Genomic DNA, 22,655 nt, shown 5'->3' on the forward strand with positions numbered 1-22,655 from the left:
TTCCTAATCAATCAATGCTACACCCCCAGCCCCACACTGGCCTGCCCCCATCCTAGCAATCAATGATACAGCCCCAGGCCCACACCATTCCAATGACCCTCATTTCACCTAGAAGCCTCCTGCAGCCTCAGGGGGTCTTCGCCTCCTCTGACCTTTACCAGTGCTGCAGGGAGAAGTAGGGAGCAGCTGACCCATTGCTCACAGTAGAGGGGAGTAGGATAACCCTGAGCTGCTCTTTCTGCTCAATACTGCCCTCTCCCCTTCGATAAGGATGGTGCCAATTGCTCCCTCCCCCACTTCTACCCCAAAACAGCTCTGGCCCCTGATGGGAGGGGGGACAACTCTGTCTGACACCTGCAGCAGCCCTGGTTGGCTTCTATTCCCCAGGAGGTGGGCAAATGGGGAAGGCAGCCAATCAGAGGGATTTCCCCTGCGCAGGATTTGAAATTCATGAGAGCTGGAACCCAGCTCCAGCTGGGGCCAAAATTGTGTCACTGGCCATGAAATCCCAGGCGTTGGCTGCTATGCTAGGAGCGCTCCTGTGGTGGAGCAGCAACCCCTGCTACAGATCCTAGGATGTTGTGATTGAGGGCGGCAGCACCTACAGGACGAGCGGGACACATCTCCCTCCAGGACTGAAGTGATGCGAGAGCAAGGGGGTGAGGGCAATGCTATTGCATAGGCTCCAAGGGAGGTGGGGCCCAAGAAGGAGAGAAGAGAGAGATAGACCAATAGCTAAACGTGCTACATGACAATAACTACCAACGAATATTAGATGTGGCTGCATTTCCCTTTCTGACATGGTGCCATGGGCAGGAAAAGGCTATTGCAGTAAAATGCTGCTGGAACGGAATCTGCTTGCTGTTTGGTGGAGGCCGAGCAGAGGCTCTTGCTGATGCGACCATTCCAGCTGGTCCCTGGACGCCGGATAGAGCTTGGATGCAGTGATCTCTGCTCTATATGTCTCTGGTTTTCCCATCGGTTTCTGCACTATGTGAACTGTCATTTAAAAAAAAAAAGTTTCTTGCCCCTGTAGCAGTAAAGGAAACCTTCCAAATGTGGCACCTTGTAGTGATCTGTGCCTGGGTCCATACAGACAGCTTGAATCAATCACGCTCAGATGGGGTCTGTGCCTGAATAAGGCATTAAATCTGAACCTGGTGACTACAGAAATTTCTCCACAGTTAACAATGGCACCTCTGATCATTGCAGCAGAAACGTCCAGCCTATTGGAGTTGTGGGGAAAGTCCTCACTGGTACCAAATTATAAAGAAGAAGCAAAGCAGAGACCAGGTGTGCATCTCCAATAATGAGAAGATTTACTGACGAGAACTAATACATATTCAGGATATGGACCTGGAGAAAAGCTTCATGGAAGGAAGCATCAGGCCTAAGTTCAGGTAAAAATGACACATGTTGTCATGGACCCCTGTGATTAGAAGGGTGAAGTGCAATGAAATGGCCCTTTCTGTGACTGAACATAGAGGAAAATAGGAAACATGATCACTTGTTCATCGTTCACCACAGTCCTGGAGGAAAAAGCAAAGCAGAAACATCAGTGAGAACAAGGCAAACACAGAATTCATAGATTCTAGGAGAGCATGAATTCAGTCTTGAATACTGTGTACAGATGTGGTTGCCACATCTCAAAAAAGATATATTGGAATTGGAAAAGGTTCAGAAAAGGGCAACAAAATTCATAGGGGTATGAAGCATCTGCCATATGAGGAGAGATTAATAAGATTGGGACTTTTCAGTTTGGAAAAAAAAAACCTAAGGGGGGAATATGATAGAGGTCTATAAAATCATGACTGTTGTGGAGAAAGTAAATAAGGAAGTGTTATGTACTCCTTCTCATGGCACAAGAACTAGGGCTCACCAGATGAAATTAATAGGCAGTAGTTATAAAACAAACAAAAGGAAGTATTTTTTCACACAACGCACAGTCAAGCTGTGGAACTCCTTGCCAGAGGATGTTGTGAAGGCCAAGACTATATCAGGGTTCAAAAAAGGAATTAGATAAGTTCATGGAGGATAACTCCATCAGTGCCTATTAGCCAGGATGGGCAGGTATGATGTCCCTAACATCTGTTTGCCAGAAGATGGGAATAGGCAACAGGGGATGGATCACCTGATTACCTGTTCTCTTCATTCCCTCTGAGGCACCTGGCATTGGCCACTGTCGGAAAACAGGATACTGGTCTAGATGGACATCTGGTCTGACCCAGTATGGCCATTCTTATGTTCTTAATCTCTTGACCTCTGGGTTAGGGGCCCAGCTCACTTCTGCTGCACAACTATATTGAGGGCAGCATTGTGAAGCTGGACCAAGGAATCCAGCTGTTGGATACATCTGTAGCTCCAACAGCCCAGCCCTGCAAGTAGCAGCCAACATGGTGTAAGAATGCTGCATTTCCAGGAATTGAACCAGGGCCTCACATATCAGGTGATATGTCTCCCACTGAACCAATACTCCAGCCCCAAGAATGACGTCAGTATGAGCCAGCTTTCTCTCCAGAAAGCATTTCACTGATTCACTGGCTAGAAATGGGATTTCCATGAGTCCCAGCTCCCTGTGAAATGGCCAGGTGGGTACCTGGAAGAGGCAGGCTTTAAAGGGCAAAGGGACACATTTCTGTTTAGCCAAAGTGAGCAGAGATGCCTCGTACTTGTGTGAACAGTGCAGATAACTTCTGCTATGTTTGTGGTGAAGTGACTTTTGCATCACAAAAGCGCAGTATAACCACTATGGTTAAGAAAGCCTATCACCTTTATTTTGGCTGCAAAATTGGAGATCAGGACAAGAGGTGGGCCCCACACATATGCTGCAACACTTGTGCAACAAATCTTCGCCAGTGGTTGAACAGGAAAAGGAAATCTATGCCTTTTGCAGTGCCAATGATTTGGAGAGAGCCAACAGATCATACCAACAATTGTTACTTCTGCATAGTGCCTCCAGTTGGGAAAGGTGTGTCAAAGAAGAAAAAGTGGACTGTGCATTATCCAAACATTCCATCAGCTATACGCTCAGTACCCCACGGAGGACTGCCGGTTCCTGATGCACCAGAATCATTCTCACTTGAGTCAGACGAGGAAGAGGAAGAGGATGAAACTTCTGGTCCTGAACCACCAATGTCACAGGACCCACATTTTCTCCCATCCTCCTCCTCTGAACCACACCTCACAACACAAGGTGAACTGAATGACCTTGTCAGGGATTTGGAACTACCCAAGAGTAAGGCAGAGCTATTGGGCTCCAGACTACAGCAGTGGAATCTCCTGGCAGGTGGTGTTAGGGTTTCCATGTTCCGTGACCGTCAAAAGGATCTTGTCCCATTCTTCTTCATGGAAGGTGATCTTGTAGCCTGCAACAATATCGATGGTGTGATGGCAGCCCTCAACATCGTTCACGATCCAGATGAGTGGAGACTGTTCATTGATTCATCGAAGATGAGTATTAAAGCTGTTTTACTGCATAATGGCAATGTTTTGCCACCAATTCCAGTTGGTCATGCAGTCCATATGAAGGAAACCTATGACAACATGAAACAACTTTTGAGGTGCATAAACTATGACCAACATCAGTGGCAACTGTGTGGTGATTTGAAGGTTGTTGCTCTCTTGCTTGGTCTGCAGACTGGATACACAAAGTACTGCTGTTTTCTCTGAGAATGGGATAGTCGTGCAAGAGATTCCCACTACATCAAGAAAGATTGGCCACTCCGACAGTCATTGGAGCCTGGGAGGAAAAGTGTTCAGCATCCACCCCTTGTTGAATCAAGGAAGATTTTGTTACCACTCTTACACATCAAGCTGGGTCTGATGAAGAACTTTGTCAAGGCCATTGACAAAACACAAGCAGCTTTCAAGTGCCTCCATGGAAAATTTCCAAGGTTAAGTGAAGCTAAGATAAAGGAAGGTGTCTTTGTTGGTCCTCAGATTCGTGAACTTCTTCAAGATGATGCATTTGACCATGCACTGCGTAGCAAGGAAAAGATGGCATGGAAAGCCTTCCAGTTAGTGGCAATAAATTTTCTCGGAAACAACAAGGCAGACAACTACAGGTTGTTGGTGGAAAACCTCCTCAAGGCATACAAAAGCCTTGGTTGCAACATGTCACTTTTTGCACTTTCATCTAGATTTTTTTCCACCGAACTGCGGAGCAGTGAGCGACGAGCACGGCGAGCGATTTCACCAGGACATTGCAACAATGGAGAAACGCTATCAGGGCAAATGGAGCCCATCAATGCTTTGAGAGGGGTAACTAGTGGTGTTCCACAAGTGTCAGTCCTAGGACCAATCCTATTCAACTTATTTATAAATGATCTGGGGAAAGTGGTAAACAGTGAGGTGGAAAAGTTTACAGATGATACTAAACTGCTCAAGATAGTTAAGACCAAAGCAGACTGTGAAGAGCTTCAAAAAGATCTCACAAAACTAAGTGATTGGGCAACAAAATGGCAAATGAAATTTAATGTGGATAAATGTAAAGTAATGCACATTGGAAAAAATAACCCCAACTATACATATAATATGATGAGGGCTAATTTAGCTACAACTAATCAGGAAAGAGATCTTGGAGTCATCATGGATAGTTCTCTGAAGATGTCCACGCAGTGTGAAGTGGCAATCAAAAAAGCAAACAGGATGTTAGGAATCATTAAGAAAGGGATAGAGAATAAGACGGAGAATAACTTATTGCCCTTATATAAATCCATGGTACGCCCATATCTTGAATACTGCGTACAGATTTGGTCTCCTCATCTCAAAAAAGATATACTGCCATTAGAAAAGGTTCAGTGAAGGGCAACTAAAGTGATTAGGGGTTTGGAATGGATCCTCTATGAGGAAAGATTAAAGAGGCTTGGACTTTTCAGCTTGGAAAAGAGGAGACTAAGCAGGGATATGATAGAGGAATATAAAATCATGAGTGGTGTGGAGAAAGTGAATAAAGAAAAGTTATTTACTTGTTCCCATAATATAAGAACTAGGGACTACCAAATGAAATTAATTGGCAGCAGATTTAAAATAAAAAAAAGAAGTTCTTCTTCACACAGCGCACAGTCAACCTGTGGAACTCCTTGCCTGAGGAGGTTGTGAAGGCTAGGACTATAACAGAGTTTAAAAGAGAACTAGATAAATTCATGGAGGATAAGTCCATTAATGGCTATTAGCCAGGATGGGTAAGGAATGGTGTCCCTAGCCTCTGTTTGTCAGAGGGTGGAGATGGATAGCAGGAGAGAGATCACTTGATCATTACTTGTTAGGTTCACTCCCTCTGGGGCACCTGGCATTGGCCACTGTCGGCAGACAGGATACAGGGCTGGATGGACCTTTGGTCTGACCCAGTATGGCCATTCTTATGTTTTTATGTTTTTTTCTGTCTCTGTGTCTAGCAGCAAGGGACAGCCTACCTTTCCCTTGCCTGTCACTGGTACATTGGCAAATACACACAAAGGGCCACATTTCAACCTCCTCTTCTGACCTGAGATTTCAATGTTCCGTTAGCTTCAAACTGAAAATATCCAAACTTTTCCTTTCTATGGTTTTCAGTTCAAAACTGTCTGAATTTTACATGTTATGCAAAATTTCAACATTTCGTTCTGTATTAGAATTAAAAAAGCTTTTGACATTTCCCATTTCAGGAGGCAGGGAAACTGAGGCACAGAGAGGTGAAGTTAAGTCCACACCGGGATGGGATTACAAGGCCTGAAGTAGAATGCAGGTTTCCTGACTACCAAGCTCATGCTTTGTCCCCTGCACCACATCTCATGTTGATAGAGTCTAAGAGCTGCTCACCAGGCAGACACACTTGCCAGTCTTGCCATAAGCAACTGGTAAATGGGTGATAGCACCAGCGAGAGCTGTGAGGAACACGCTCAGTGTGTGATTTTCAACAATAGCAGCCTGAGTTAGGCGTCCAAGTTTATCCTTCGGCACCTGCCTGCAGTTGAGTAGTTGGGAGTAAACAGAGTTTATCCACATCTCATTTGGGGAATATGGAGTTTAGTTTGAGAGTTTACCCACTTTTTTTTACCACTACATCACTGCCTGCCTGATTCCCATGAGGGTTCAGCATTTACGAGCCTTTTTTATAATGATTTTCTTGTCCCAGCTGCACTTGGTGAACCCCTCCCCTCCTGTGCATGTGACCAACACCACAGAGCCAGGCTGGACTCAGGAAGTTCACAGTGTTAGTCCAGTGCCACAGATGTGCTGATGCCAACAGCTGGTTAGTGCCATAGTGAATGCAGCGTCTCAGCTCCCTGCAGGAGAGATGGCTGATGTGGCAGACACCTGGAGCCTCATGCATGAGTTTCAGCAGAGTGAGTCATTAGCATCTTAGCACCTGCTTGATCAATCTCATTGTTGCTGTGCAGCCTTCCAGCCCAGACTGGTGAATTCTCAGAGGGCGCTAAAGGGAAGGTGAATAACAGACACTTAATTTCCTCCTTGACTGCAGCAGTGTACGTCTTCTGTAAGGCCCCCTAGTGGCCTGTCTAAAAAGTGTTCCTAGACAAAATCTTTCTCTGTGAGGAGGGAATGAAAGTAAAACATTCATCGATCCAGTCATGCACTAAACATCAACACAGACTATTAAAAACAGCCCAGTGAAGGCTGGACAGACTGCCTGACCCTTCAGTCTCGTGCCAGGGGATTGTCCTTCCCAAGTAAAACACTTCGCTGCTTAATCCCTGAGTTCCTCAGGTTTCCAAGATCTGACCTAATCTTTCAGGAAGGAGGGAGGCTGTTAGGTCTAGCTGGCTGTCTCCTCTCAGTCAGGTTCGGAGGACATGGCGGCTGGTCTATATGAGCAGGGGGATCATTACTCACAGGTTCAGCCTGCAAGTACAGATCTGAGCACTCCGTGAGATTTACCTGCTGAAAAATCCTGGTGTCAAAAGATACTCCAGAACTCGAACAGGGTAAGATCGACGGTTGTTGAGCAGAGCCGTAACTAGGTATTTTTGTGCCCGAGGCAAGAATATAAAATTGCGCCCTTCTCCAGGGACGGCTCTTCAGCGGCAGGTCCCTCAGTCCCTCTCAGAGGGAAGGGCCTGCTGCCGAAGAATGAATGAAGTGGCAGTGGTAGAGCCTGTGATTTTGGGGGGGGTCTAACTCATGATTGACTGCTTGGGCTGGTAATGTTGCTTCCAAGATGGTCTTTGGTTCCAGTCCAGTTCCAATCCAGAGAGGGACTCACAGATTAAGAGAGGAGGGAGGTGCTGGATATCAGCAGTGGCCACTAGAGATCAGCATGTGTCCTGAGAATGCTGGGAGTTCAGGTTTGCAGGGCAGAATCGGGGTGGCAGGTTTGTAGAAACTTTGGTGGTGCCCTGAACCCGCTCCTGCCCAAACTCCGCCCCCCCGCCCGCCCAAGGCTCTGGGAGGGAGTTTGGGTGAGGGAGGAGGTCTGGGATGCAGACTCTAGGCTGGGGCAGGAGATTGGGGTGCAGGGGTTGTGGCTGCAGATGAGGGTTTAGAGTGTGGGAGGGGCTCAGGGCGAGAGTAGGAGTGTGGTGGGTGATGGCTCTGGCTGGGGCTGGGAATGGGAGGTTTGGGGTGTGGGAGGGGCTCAGGGCTGGGGCAGAGGGTTGGAGTGTGGGGGGTTAGGGCTCTCGCTGGGACTGGGGATGAGGTGTTTGGGGTTCTGGAGGGGCTCAGGGCTCGGGCAGAGAGTTAAGGGTGTGGTGGGGGGGTGAAAGCTCTGACTGGGAGTGTGGGCTCTAGGGTGGGGCAGGGCTGGGGATGAGTTTGGGGTGCAGGCAGGCTGCTCCGGGACAGGGGCCAGAGAGGAGGACTCCCCCCAGCCCTTTTCCTGCCGGCAGCAGCAAGCTCTGGGGGAAGAGCCCCCCTTTCCTGCCCTCCCAGCAGCACACTCACCCCCACCACTGTCACTGCATGTGCTCCTAGGGCCCCTCTCAGATGCAGGAATCTTCCTTGTCTCCCCCGTGGTGGGTGCCGGGGGGCACTGCGTGTGCCTCCTCCCCTGCTGTTGCCCCTGACTGTAGCCTACTGGGGGTGAGGGATGGGGCTTCCTCCTTGCCCAGCATGGGGCAGAAGCAGTGACTGTGGGCGGGGGGGCCTCCTGTGCTGCTGGAGGGTCCCATTGGAAAATGAAAGGGTCTGAGGGGGAAGGGCAGGCTCAGAGTCAGTCTGCCCTGGCAGTGGAGATATGCGGCACTAGGACCCTGCGCCAGCAGTTGCTGCAGGGAGGCAGCATGGAGCCGCTCTGCTCTGGGTGCCGGAAAAGGGGGGGGAAGAAAGTCGGGGTCAGGGGACACTAGGGGGAGGGGGGGGCGCAGGTGAGGAGATCACTTGGGTTATAAATATCTCCATGCCAGCAGTTTTTTTTTTCCCTCTCCACCGCTTTCTGTGCGCCGCCCCCCCCTCTCCGGCCTAGCTTTGTGTACCCGAGGCAAGTGCCTCACTCGCCTCGCCCTTGTTACGGCACTGCTGTACCTGTCCTATTCCTTCTTCTGCAGAGCCTTTCAACCACACGTGATCTCCTGCGTTCAGCTCCCACAGGGGTTTGAGTCTGTGACTCCTGACAAAGTTTCTCTTCTGACAGCTTTTAAATTGTCTTTCCTTTCTTATTAGCTTTAGAAATTCAGTCGAACTAACTTCTAATAGTGAAGGGATGGTTGGGATGATGGAACTCAACTCAGCTATTCATTGGGCCTGAATCTATTTCCCAGAGGTGCTGGCAAGCAGGGGAACAGGGCCAGATACTCTATGAATTTGTTCCACTGTTTTGACGGAGAGTTGTGCTTCCCGTGGTTTTGTGAAAACTGGGAACTGATGTAACATGGTGAAACTGCCGGGATTTGTAAATTTAACAGCGTCCAATAGTAATTGAGGATCATTATCAGAGCAGACTCACAGTGGGATTCCATTGCAGTCAAACATGGATTTCGTCCTGACCCCACTGTCTGTGATGTAGTGGTCAGCATATTGGATATTTCAATAAATCTTGACAAGCAGCCAGTCACTGGGACAGAGGTTCCATTAGACAGCTGGAGAAGATGTTTCCTCCATGGTGTGTCTGGGGGAAGGAAGATAACCATGCTTCTGTCTGGTTAGTTCTCATGTGAGTGCAGATCTCAGAGTTCTCACCTCTCTCTGGTACTTGTTGCTCAGTGAAGATCACTGAACTGACTGTTGAGCTGTTTCTGTGCATTTTGGGCTGGCTTGGTGGCCCCTTTGCAGTTTATGTAGAATGTCCATTTTCACCCATGTGGGGATGACTAGTCTGGACCCCTTCAACAACAGCCTGGGGTCTAGGTTAAGATCACCTGAAACCACCCAGTGCAGCTTCATAGAGACGTCTGATGTTGCTCATATGTCTTATGTCCTCTTTGCATTGGGTCATGACTTTTCTGAGAAATTCAGCTACCTTTTGCTTTCCTTTCACTGTGGAGGGTACATCTACACTGTAGTAACAAAATGTGATCACAACTTGAGCTGACATACCAGCACTAGCTTTAATGCAGCGAGCTCAGATATCAGGCATCATGTGCTTCATCGTGTCTGTACCAGTCCACCCAGAACCCTGGGTAATTACTGGTGGCACTAGCCTGCGTTGAAGCTACCCAAGCTAGGTAGATTAGAGCAGCAGTTCCCCGACTTGTTGCTAAGGCAACCAATTAACTGCATTTGCTTTTCTTGCAACCCACAATTACCTATATGCACTCTCCACCCTGGCAGCACAATGCAAATCCTGGCCTAGTGCGGGGGGATGGGGTGGAGTGGGATGGGGTGGGGTTCTGGGGTTGGAGAGCCAGCCCACCCCACACTCACCTTGCAGTGGCGGTTCCAGTCCTGCGGGGCTAGGCTCAGCTACCTTCTCTGGCCATTGTGACCTGGCACATGGGAATGCAGCACGTCTCAGGTGTGGCCTGGCCACTCCTCCATAAAGTCAAAGGAGGGGCTGGGCCACATTTGAATAAGTGGAGTTGTAACCTGACTCACAGTGTTTCAGAGCCTTTCAGGTTTGGACTGGACACCCATTAGTAATGACAAATGATGGAGGGGCAGCAAGACCAAAACCAAGTGGCTCTGCGACCCCATGCACCAGGTCACAATGCCTGGAGGAAGGAACTGGTGTGACCCAGGAACCCTATCGGTCAGATATATGCAGCATAGTTCACTAACGGGTGGCATGTCAGGCATCTACCAAGAGCCAGTAGCCCAGCAGTTGTCATAACCATTGCAGAATGTATGTACAGATGATATTTAAGGAGTAATGTATCTGCAAATTATGTTCTTAAGCTCCTGGAGTTAAGGCAGGTCACCAGGAGATGACATACCTCTGAAATGTTCCTGTCTGGTTGTTTCTATTGTGTATTGCACTCCTCACAATGGAAGCCTATTTGTCTACTGAGTGGAAATGGAAAGTCTGCAAAATCTACAAGAGAGAAATTCTACAGGAAGAAACAAAAGAGTGGGGGATGTCCTGTTTATGAGTCAAGACCAAGGATGGGACTGGTATATTTTTAGGGGGGGCAAAGGAACACACTGGGCCTTCACTTAGGAGGCAAGCTGCCAGAGTACTTGACTCATGAAAGGAGGGTCACAGCCTGCGTGGCTGTAAAATGCTGCAAGTGTTTGGGGTAAAGATTATTCTACAAGACATGAAAGTGTCTTGTTAATTAAATCTGGGCTGCAGTATGCATCTTACAATTTTGTTTTATATGTAACAATTTCTTTCCAATACTTCTACTTGCTACTGCTTGAATCTTTGCCTTTGTAGTTAAATCAAGAATAAGTTTATTTAACAAACATATCTAAGTGCTGTATAATAAGCGGAGCAGTGATCTGAGGTATAACTGCTAAGCAATGAATCCATGAATACTGTGAGTGTCTAGCGGATCAGGAGCTGGACACTGCAGGGAGATGCTTGGAGGGCACGAGGCTTGGTGTACACCTACCTCTAAGCTGTGGAGTAACAGCAGGGCCTGTGAAGCATAGAGAGGAGTACTTGTGTTGCTCAGGGCCAGTGGAGGTGGGATCTGAGCCATGGCAGGCACAGACAAGTCTTCCTCATGCTAAGGGCAGGTGATAGTGATGTGCCTCACAACCCTGGGTAGCCTGGGAAGCATCACAACTGGGCCCACTGGGTCACACTGAAACGTTTCTTCTCCTTCCCTCCCCCGCGTGCCAGGACACAGGAGCTAAAAGCAGAGAGTTCTCCTGGGGAAGAATCGACCCCCCCTTAGGGAGCAGGCAGCCAGGACTGCTCAAGCTGCAGCAGCCCTGAGAATCAGCTCTCCTGTGGGTGCCCCAGTTCACAGAGTGGTCTGGGGGAGAGAGGAGAAGCTGTTCCAGCTGCTCTGGTAGATCCTAGAGTGCAGCGCACCAGCCCCCTGAAACATACCCCATGGGACTCAGGGGCATCTCAACCCAAGCTCCGCCTGCAGATGCTCATGGGGCCAGGTCAGATCAGAGCCCCTGGCTCTTCTTGGGGGCAGGAAGGCGATTAGAGGACAAAGAGCAGCCTCCCTGCTGAGTACCACAGAGAGTGTAGTGGGGAGAATAAAGGAAGGGATTTCATGTGCTTTTTCCTGCCCCACTGAACCAACCAACTCAGACAGCACAGGGTCCCTCCTACCTCCCCTAGCAGGCAGGGTCATAGCAAAGGGATAGCTCAGTGGTTTGAGCATTGGCCTGTGAAACCCAGTGTTGTGAGTTTAATCCTTGAGGGGGCCACTTAGGGATCGGGGCAAAATCAGTACTTGGTCCTGCTAGTGAAGGCAGGGGGCTGGACTTGATAACCTTTCAAGATCCCTTCCAGTTCTAGGAAATAGGATATCGCCATTAATTTAAAAAAAAAAGAACCAAAGTATGTGCCATGACAGGGAAGTCAGCTGCTGACAGGGCCAGTCTTCAGGAGAGACCCCAGTGGAATACGGCCAATAGACTATTCCTAGGAGAACGGGAACGCCTTATTTCCTATGAGCAGAGTTGGACTGAAAATTCCAATTGTTTCTGTGGGATTTTTTTTTTTTAATTTCCCATGAAAACTTTTTGTTTTTCAATGGAAACCTAAGCCCAAAACTAAAACATGGAGGTATTTTCTTTTCATTTTCATTTTTGAAAACCCTGCAGTAAAAGCAGTGGGTTGTGCTGACTTCTTGTTCAGTGTTTATCCCTTTCCTTTTCTTAGACTCAGGTCTGCAGAGTGTCAGTCCTACTGAGCCTCAGGCTATGCTGTCTCCAAGGTTTTAGAGATGTCCCCTACCTGTCCTGGACCTGGTCGCTGCCAGCTTATGTGATGCTGGTTTTGCTGACTCTGCTGCTGGGGAAGAAAGAGGGAAACTTTGTCTATCAACTAGCTGTTCCCTTCAGTTGCCCAGTCTTCAGTCTGGCCCGAACATCCATGGATCAGGGTCCACTGATCATATGGATCATAATCTGATACGGTAGAGAGGAGAAACCTTCTCTGTTTGCAAAATCTTTCCGCCTATGTTTGGGATTGTGATGGATCAGCTAAGAATGGGACTACAACCCCCACCAGATCCCTGCCCACTGTACTTCCCTTCCCTCACCAGGTAATGGGAAGGGTCCTGATCCAGGAAGTGGCTGAGCTATTGTGGGAAGTGGTGGCTGCATGGCAAGTGAGGAGCTGCAGAGAGCTGGATGCAGAGGGAAATCCCCAGGAACTGTATGCAGAGCCACACTTGGAACAGGCTGTGACTGCCAGAGTTCACATCTGGCTGCAGGTCTGTGTGGGGTTTACGGGGCAGCAGAAGCAGCTGAGCAGGAAACCAGTGTAGAGCAGCCCCAAAGAGAGGCACTAAGTGAAGCTGGCCTGGAAACCTGCAAGCTCCAATTTGCTTGACTAGAGAATGGACTGGAGAGGGCACCCCAGGCACTAGGCCTGAAGAGCCCTGACTCTTGACTGGACAGCCCCAGAGACCCAAACATTTACCGCTGTTGCTCCCTGTGAACTGTAACTGTTTAAGCCTCTGGACCTAGTATGCAGTGTGTGAATAACCTTCCCCTTCCCCATGTGTCTGAGCAGTTAGTGGGACCCACCAGGGCTAGCGTCCACAAGGCCTAGCTGCTGAAGCACCTGCAGTGCTTGCCTCTGAGTGACAGTGTACCAGGCACTCTACTGACACCTCAGGGGTTTGGTGTACTCTGGCACGTAGCAGCCCCAATAATTACAGGACAGTGGTAATTGTTTCTAATGGGTTAAAGCAGAACTTGTGCTGAGACTAACACGTCCCTCTTGGTTGGGCATTTTTACAGTTTAAACTTGCTCTGCTCGTGAGTACATTGCATGTGTCTGAGTGATACCCACACACCAACATGTCTGAAACACACAACTTCCCCTCCTGGGTGTTTCCATTCCCCGCTCATTCCTTCCACTGGGGATGCTGGCCTGTCTCCTATATGGCCAGAGACCCTGATGTGCAGCAGTCAGGGGAATTGGGAGAGGTTTAGTTTTCTGTGGCTAGTGACTGCCCCCAAAGTTACTCCCACCAGCGCCCTATTGACTTTCACTGCTGCTGCCATTCCCTGAGTACTAGGAGGTGCTTAGATTTGAAAGAGCGGCCACCTGTGGGTTGGAGTGACCACAGGTCAGACATGGCAACATTGTAGCCATAACATAGATGTGTAGATGTTAAGACCAGTCAGGACAGCTAAATAATGCAGTCTAACTCCCCTACACATGACAAGTCACCAGTCACTCCTGCACTGAGCTCAACAACCTGGATTAGACTAAAATGTTACCGCCTGCAGGAGAATAAACAGTTGTGTGCCACAGGCAGCGAATAGGAAGCACTGAGGAGTATCAATATGTGAGGCCCCTGCAATGGCAGTAAATTGATTTGGTGAGAGATACCCAGCTGATCCTAGCAATGACTTGCACTCCATGCTGCAGAGGATGGTGTAAAACGTCCAGCATCCCTGCCAATCTGACCCAGGGGGAAATTCCTTCCTGACGCCCAAAATGGAGATCAGTTAGACTCTGAGCATGTGAGCGAGGCCCACCAGCCAAGCACCTGAGAGAAATAGTTTTCTATATCACCTGATGTTACCAGATTTGCCTATTACTTTGGAGTATGCTCATTTATTTGGGTTACTCTTTTGGGGAAGGGGATTCTGTAATTCTATCAATGTACTGTTTGTGTCACTTGTGTTTTCATTTGGAGCTCTACTTCTCCCTGCTGCAAGTCCCCACCCAATGGAGCTATCCTACAGGACCTAGGTTCCCTAGGGCTGGGTTTCTTCAGCCCCAAAACCTGATGAACACCCACCCACCCACACATACATTAACAGAGCAAGTATGAGCGTACCGGGTCAATCAGCACTGTCAAGCTGACCCCTTATATGTCTCTGGACTCACTGGGCTGGATGAAGCAGCACTTTTAAGCTAACTTTCCTTATATGCCCCTGAGCTCCATGGACTGGGTCAAGCAGCACTTTTAAGCTAACTTTCCTTATATGCCCCTGAGCTCCATGGACTGGGTCAAGCAGCACTTTCAAGCTGTTACCCTTATGCATCCCAGATTCAGCCCGTCCCTATCCCCACTCTCACAACACAATTGTACTGGCAGTAACCTACTTGATGACCAAACCCCACAGTATTTTGAGCGCTGCAGGTATCTTTTAGCTTAGGTAAAAGAAGCGTTGCTGTAGAGTGAATAGGGGAAGCTAAAAACACAAAAGAATAAAGTTCAGCAAGAGAGAGAGAAGCAACCATCTTAACCATTTATTTGTTGAATAAAAGTGATAACTACACAAGGAGGGCTAAACCAACATAACATAAATGATTAAAGGTTAATACCTAAAGTAGAAAGGAAAACAGAGAGAGAGAAAGGCAGGGAGCATCTCACCCACTCCATGAGGCTTGAACTGGTCGGGGTTCCCAGGTGATGGTGGTAGCGGAGGGTCCTGAATGCTGGAGACAGGCAGAGTCCCCAGCACGATCAGTCAAGAAAAGATGGAGTTCCAGTGGAACTGGATCTAGTTTGGATCTAAGCATCAGAACCCTGACTAGAGGTTGAGTAGGGATTTTTGTAGAGAAAATACAGTTGTTTAAGGGAGAACAATAGATTTGTTTATAGGTAAGCTGATGATTTGTGACGTTATTGATATAATCTAGAACCATATAGAACATGGTTGCAATCAAAGGCCTGTAGAGGCACCAAATCTTGTATAAGGGCGGGGGGGGGGTGTGTCAAATGAGGTGTCTAAGACAAAGTTATGGTTTGCTGGTTATGATTAGGCTGCCTAGATATGTGTATCATTTTGTAGTTGAAGTTATAAATATTGGCTCTGTACTGTCTGTATTTCAAACTTATGCTGTGCTTCTGGGAAACCTCCCAGACAGGTGGGTGTTAGCTCTGTCTAGCTTGCTTGATGGCCCATTAAGGACCCTCAGCTATACAGTTGACCCATGGAGAGACACCTTGTAATTCAGCAAAGTATGCAGGAACTTGCCCATGTGACTCCAGACTCCATTTTGCTGAAATTTTCCACAGTAAGAACAAAGAGGTGTTCTTACACCTGGAAAAACTATAAAAAGGCTGATGCCTCATCTCTATTTTGTCTTCAATCCTGCTTCATACCTCTGGAGGGACTTTGCTACAAACTGAAGCTCTGAAGAAAGGACTGAGGACCCATCCCAGCTGGGGATGTATTCCAGAGACTTGATTTGAACCTGCAGTTTATTCTATCGCTGCTGCAAGCCTGAACCAAGAACTTTGCCATTACTGTATGTAATTGATTCCATTTAACCAATTCTAACTCTCATCTCTATCTTTTTCCTTTTATGAATAAACCTTTAGATTTTAGATTCTAAAGGATTGGCAACAGCGTGATTTGTGGGAAAGATCTGAGTTGTTTATTGACCTGGGTCTGGGGCTTGGTCCTTTGGAATCGAGAGAACCTTTTTTTTATGTATATTCGGATATTGGTTTTCATAACCATTTGTCCCCATAACGAGTGTCACTGGTGGTGATACTGGGAAACTGGAGTGTCTAAGGGAATTGTTTGTGTGACTTGTGGTTAGCCAGTGGGGTGAAACCAAAGTCCTCTCTCATCATCTCCTAGAACTGGAAGGGACCTTGAAAGGTCATCGAGTCCAGCCCCCTGCCTTCACTAGCAGGACCACTCTGTCTGGCTGGTTTGGTTTGCCTTAGAGGTGGAGAAACCCCAGCCTTGGGCTGTAACTGCCCTGTTTTAGCAATTTGTCCTGAATTGGCACTCTCAGTTGGGTCCCACCAGAACTGCATCATCACATGACTCAAGGGTTTTCTTTAGACTAGACAATAGGAGCTGATCACTCTTGGCTATGGGTTGTGTTTTCTTCCAGGGAGCTCACAATGCAACTAAGTTGCTTCAATATTTGGATATCAATTAAGGATTCATTACTAGAATTGGTCTGATAATTGCTGAGTGGGGTGTGTGCAGACATAGGTTCATTAGCATCTGGAGCAGAGATCCCCCATGATGCAGTGCTTCCCTGCTTTTTCTGGTCCCAGAATTCAGTGTGGTTCTCTGTTCTCCATTCTGTATGTAAATTGAGATGTTTTCCTGTCCCATCTTTCATGCAGATGAGGGTAGGGGAGTTGTCTCTGCTCTCCATTCTGTGTGCTAATGGAGATGTCTTAATCTTGTCATCCTTGTCAGGAGGGGTCTAGGTGTGTCTCCCAACGCCCTTCACTGCTCTCTGCAAGTTTTTTCCTCTGATGGGTTTTGGTTTAAGCAGAGGGTGGGGGGGTGTCTTTCATGAGTCAGACTGGATACTGCACCCTGTTCCCCAAGAACACAGAGGGGTCTGGTATTAATTCCCCCCGTTGATGGGGTGCTTGCTCTGAGCGAGTATCCCCATCACATTCTTCCTCCGTGGTACCAGGTCTGATCTTCCATCCATTGCAGTCGCCGTATCAGTCGTCATATCCAACAAACCAGCAGAACCAGACCAATTGCTAGTATAATTTGGAAACCAATGATCACCACAATGGGGTGAAGCATGATATTCAAAAGACCTGTTGCTCTGGGGCTCCACCCAAGCAAAGTCTCCCACCAAGAGTGATGGCCTGTGTTTTTACCTTAATGGCAATGAGACCCAGTCCCAGTGAAATGGGGGAAATCTCCTTGTAGAGCTCAGGATAGGCATTTAAATGTTGTACAGTCAATATAGGTACAGTAAACTTAATATCACAACTAACAGTGGTGGTTACATTATAGAAACAGCGATTAACATAAGGCACCATGGGTTGGACCCAGTGTGCATTAATTAATACAATATCACATCTTGTTTTTACACACACACATGCTTTACAGAATGTGTCAAGTGGACCACCAGACAACCCCCGGAGGGTAAACTGAAATCCACCCCATCACCTGGAAGGATGAGAAACACAAACTTTGGACAGTGTGGAGCCACCAGAAATGTGCCATCTGCTGATTGAGTGAGCAACAGCAGGATGAAACAGTTCCCATAGACTAACATAGGAATTAATTCCTATAAGAATGGACTCTAAAGACTGAGGACTTTGAGTCTCTGGTTCTGCTGCCAGCCTCCAGGAGCATCAGGTGCATCTGACACAGACTAGGCTCCATCCTCATGACCAAGATATCTGGCCAATAACTTGGCATGAGCAACTTCTAGGCTGGTAACTATAACACCTATACGGAGCTTGAATGAATGATTGTGTGAATGAATCTATATCTATATCTATATATGTGTGTGTGTGTGTGTGTGTGTGTGTATGTGTATAAGGCATAAGTAGTGATAGGAATAAGTAGTCAAACAATGTTGTTTACTTTTATCTTTTGCTTTATTATTATATTTACACTAACCGTGACATCTTTGCCTTATCCCTCTTAATAAGATCCTGCTGGTTTTTATTCTATTGGTATAACATTTTGGTGGAGAATTGGAAAAGGGAAAGCCACAGGTATTGTAAAACATTGGTGTGCACACCACCAGCTATATTGAGCTTGACATCTCTATTTTGTTAGCTAAACCTGCTGGCCTCCAAGGAGGAAGCAAGGAAAATAACTAGAGCCTGCTAGCCTCCAGGGAGGTAGGAAGGAGAGAGATTTGGAATATATCCTGCTAGCCTCCAGGGAGGTAGTAAGGAGAGAACTTTAAATAAATCTGTTGGCCTCCAGGGAGGACACACACACACACACACAAAAAAAGAAAGGTCCAAATTAAATCTGTATTATACTACCCCAGACATGTTTAGAAAAAGACAGGGTAGATCAGTGACAGAAGGAGGAATGCAACAGAGGGTCCTGTGGCACCTTTGAGACTAACAGAAGTACTGGGAGCATAAGCTTTCGTGGGTAAGAACCTCACTTCTTCAGATGCAAGAGAAGTGAGGTTCTTACCCACGAAAGCTTATGCTCCCAGTACTTCTGTTAGTCTCAAAGGTGCCACAGGACCCTCTGTTGCTTTTTACAGATTCAGACTAACACGGCTACCCCTCTGATACTAGAAGGAGGAATGGAACCAGAAGGAGCTCCAACCTCACCTTTTGTTAAAGAAATAACACCTTTTAAACAGATCCTTCAAAAGTACGGGCACAGTCCTTGGACTTCAAAAGTATGGACCAAAAGCCCTTGCAGATGTTTATATTATTTCAGATCTAGAGGATAGATTGGCACAATACATCCTCATGTACAAACCTTCTAGCACTGCCAAACGAGACACGGCAGCAATTTGTCTATTATGGGAGGCATGTTACCTCCACTTAGCTACCTGCAAAGAAAAGAAAAACTCTCTGCAGGAAAAGCTAAACCAATTGGAAAAAGGAATAGAGAATTAGAAAATCATGGCAATAAACTCACAGAATCAAATGGAAATGATAAATGAGGCACTGCAGGAATGTAAAGGTACAGAAAGATTCCGACAGATCAAGTTACTGCACTTAGGGGACTAGAAAGCGAGAACCAAGCCCTAATTAAAGAAAATCAGGTCCTACAAGGGATGGTTAAAAAGTTAACATTGGAACAAGGTAGAGATCCAGCAAACCACAATTGCTGCGACTATTATTAAGCAGCTAAAACTAAAATTGGGCTTCACCACCTGCCAGATAGCGGCCGTTACCTCAGGAGAATGGAACCCAGCCAACCTCAAATTAAATTCACATTGAGAAGAAGAGGCTTGGGACCCCCGGGAAACGTGGGAAGGAGATATGTGGGATGACCTAAAAGAATGTCCTACAGCCTCAGTCACCGCTTTAGAATGGCGCACTATAACTACCCCCAGAGCAGACGCTCAGCGTGGGGGTAACGAACAAATAACAACTATCCCGGTGTCAACAGCCGACCTAAAGGCAATGGCTGATCACCTAGGTGTATTGAACAGGGAATCCTTCTCCCGATGGTGTACCGATGCCTTCCTATTAACCGGGAGAGAAGCACTGACCACTACAGAACTCTACCGGCTTATGGGGATATGTGCGGCTCCAGAAATAAGAGCGCCCCTGGACCGCATTAGAATAACTGAGCCCGCCAACGAATTATCCCTAATGGCAATGTTCAGGGAACAAATGGGTAGGAGAAACTTCATAGCCCAAACTGTAGCTTCCACCCAGGGCCCCAATGAGGACCCGGAAAACTACCTCACCCGGTGGGCATTAATGCAAGTAATGTCCCGTCTGGTAACAGTGACTGGCATTAGCAGTCTATACACACTACCTTTCTCAGTCTCGGCTCGGAGAGACTGTGCCGCATCACTATTACCATATTATTCAGGGAAACTTGCGGTTTGGCAGGATAGGCACCCCGCGATGCTAGAAGAATTAAGGGGAATGGTACAACAAATTACCACACATGCAGGACCTAAACCTCAAATAAAAAAGGAAAGAGTTGCATATGTAGCAGCTATGGAGCCAACGGTTACCTATTCCAACAAGAGCGGAGCAAAGGGAGTTATAGGACGCCGCGGAGGTTACTCGAGAGGCAGATCTCGGGGACGCGGGAATTATCAGGCAAGAGGAAAATTCTACCCAGAACCTCAACTAGTTGAGGAAGGTAGACAACCCCAGGACAGTGGTGAAAAGCCCAGTCCAGACATGCACAGAATGACTTGGAAATTACTAATGCAGTTGGGAAGGGATCGGGATAAATGGAATGGGACTCCCATGACTGATACCATGAAAGAAATCCCGAGACTGCAAAACCTTCAGAGGAAGGTAGCTGGGGTCACTACCCAAAGGGCCTCTCCAATGAATGAACCCCCCTTCCCTGATGGGGAGCATGACTATTTCTAGGGAAGCCCGCTGAACATAGAATCTCCACCTGGCATAGGAGCACAGCAGTGGAGATTCATAGGAAAATTGACCTTGGATCCTGGAGGCAGACCCCACATATATGTTCAGCAGGGTACTCAAGCTCCTACCCTAGCCCTAATAGATACCGGAGCATCGGTATCCCTAATTAAAGCAACCACCCGCACTGGCAGAAAAGGGCAGGAGGTGATCTTGCAATCATTTCAAGGGAAACCCAGCATAGGACAATGGGTTCAAGTCCCCTTCACGGTACAGGGTTTTCCCTTCTCAGTACAATGCTTTAACATGACTGGGAATCTAGTTCAAACAAAATACCTGACTAACAATGTCATTCTGGGGGCAGACTGGTTATTTAAAAATAACATTATAATTGATTTACCCCAGAGTGCCCTACGGAGACTGGAAGCCCTTCCCCCTTTTCTACCGACAGAAAACCAAACTGACATTGTTGCCAAAAGAGGACACCATCAGATCGCAGCCCTCACCGAAGAGCAGCAGGAGGAATGGTGTTCAAAGTTCCCCACGGTCTGGACCCATAAGAAAACAGAATGTGGTAGAATTAACGCTTGTGTTAAAATTGTAGGTGAACTGGTGGCCCCACAGAAGCAATATTGGTATCCCAGGGAAGCAGAGACACAGCTCAACCAAATCATTCAGAACCTGGAAGAGCAGGGAGTGATTAGAAAAACTAACTCCCCTTTTAACTCCCCTGTCTGGCCAGTCATGAAGGCAGATGGACAACAGTCCTGGAGACTAACCATTGATTATAGGAGAATCAACAAAGGAAGTGTACCCATGGCCCCCATCATGGCAGATATGACACAAGTCATCCAAAAGGTGAAAACAACGTCCAGGTATTTTTCAGTTATAGATCTGGTTAACTGTTTCTTTGCCATTCCATTACATCCTGATTCACAGGACCGGTTTGCCTTCACCATCAGGGACCAGCAGTACACATTTCAGTGTCTACCCCAAGGATTCCAAGACTCTCCAGCTATCGCCCACAGACATGTGGTAGATATGCTGGACCAGTTAAGTCCCTCTGACTGACCACTCATCTTTTCCTATGTGGATGATATTTTGGTTTTTGGTCAACTCGAGGCACAGGTGCAGAGACTAACAAAGGACATCCTTGCATTGATCCAGGACACCGGCTTCAAGGTAAGCCTGGAAAAAGCACAATTGGTGCAAACCCAGGTCATCTACCTAGGTATTATCATTGGCCAGGAGGGAAGGCAGGTAGATCAAAGGAAGGTACTGGCTTTAATTGAAATGCCAGTCCCTACCGATGTGCACTCCGTAAGGGTTTTGCTGGGCGGATTTAACTTTCTATGACCCCATATCTATAAATATGCAGAGATCACACTTCCTTTATGGAAACTGCTAAAAAAGAAGATGCATTGGGAATGGGGTCCAGACCAGGAGAACGCTTTAAATATCCTGAAGCAAAAAGCCCTAGCAGCCCCTGCTTTACGCTTCCCAGATGAATCTAAAATATTTGTCATCTGGTTAGCAGCTAATGAGGTGGCCATGGTGGTACTCTCTTGCAACAAACTGAAAACCAGACACTGGTACCTGTGGCTTATGAATCTAAAAAACTACAGGGAGCTGAACAAAATGTTGATGCCTGTGAACGTGGATGCCTGACAGCCATATGGGCAGTTCAGTCTTTCGAGCCACTTACCGGCAGTGCCCCAATTACTATACAAAGCACACATACGCCTCTGAAATACATCCTATCTGGAAAACTAATAGGAGGAAGGATGTCCAACACCTGAATGGCACAGTGGACTCCAACACTGGTAAACAGAGGAGTCCGGGCTGACACAGTATCCAAACCTAACATGCTGACACATGCTCTTATTGAAAAGGGGACTAAGCATGTATGTCCAGCAGTCACACTAGAACAGAGGATAGCAGAAGCCCAAGCACCCCCCCTGGAAGAATTGGTTACCGTGGGTCAGGAGAGACATATTTGGTTCACCGATGGCAGTTCCATGGTGGTGCACAGTAAAAAGAGAATCAGATATGCAGCCATCAATTTAGAAGAGGAGGTACTAAAAGGGTATTTGGATCATGGCTCAGCACAACATGCTGAACTCCATGTCATATACCAAGTCTTAAAACAATATGAAGCAGAGAACTGCCCCAAGACTGTATACATCTATGCTGACAGCAATTACTGTGTACATGGGGTGAAATATTGGATGTTTGATTGGCAGAGGAACAATTGGAAAGCCGCAGACGAGAAAGAGATAGCATATATAGATGAATGGAGATGGATCTATGCCTGGGTTACCTCTCATCCCAACCAGCCTTAAATCAAACATGTCAAGGCACATGGAAAAGGCTCCGCAGCTGAAACAGTGTGGAATAACCGTGCTGATGCCATAG

General features: G+C 47.3%; 2 protein-coding genes across 5 annotated transcripts in view; one reads left to right on the forward strand and one right to left on the reverse strand.

The window, feature by feature from the left end:
* LOC135977481 (deleted in malignant brain tumors 1 protein-like) overlaps positions 1-22,655 on the forward strand; it is a 723,293-nt gene that overhangs the window by 567,675 nt on the left and 132,963 nt on the right. The gene's annotated exons all lie outside the window — the stretch shown is intronic.
* Positions 1-22,655, reverse strand: part of LOC135977486 (olfactomedin-4-like) — a 689,021-nt gene that overhangs the window by 266,681 nt on the left and 399,685 nt on the right. The window lies entirely within an intron of this gene.

This window comes from Chrysemys picta, unplaced genomic scaffold (assembly GCF_011386835.1).
Source record: "Chrysemys picta bellii isolate R12L10 unplaced genomic scaffold, ASM1138683v2 scaf1, whole genome shotgun sequence".
In the NCBI taxonomy this organism is placed as follows: domain Eukaryota; kingdom Metazoa; phylum Chordata; order Testudines; family Emydidae; genus Chrysemys; species Chrysemys picta.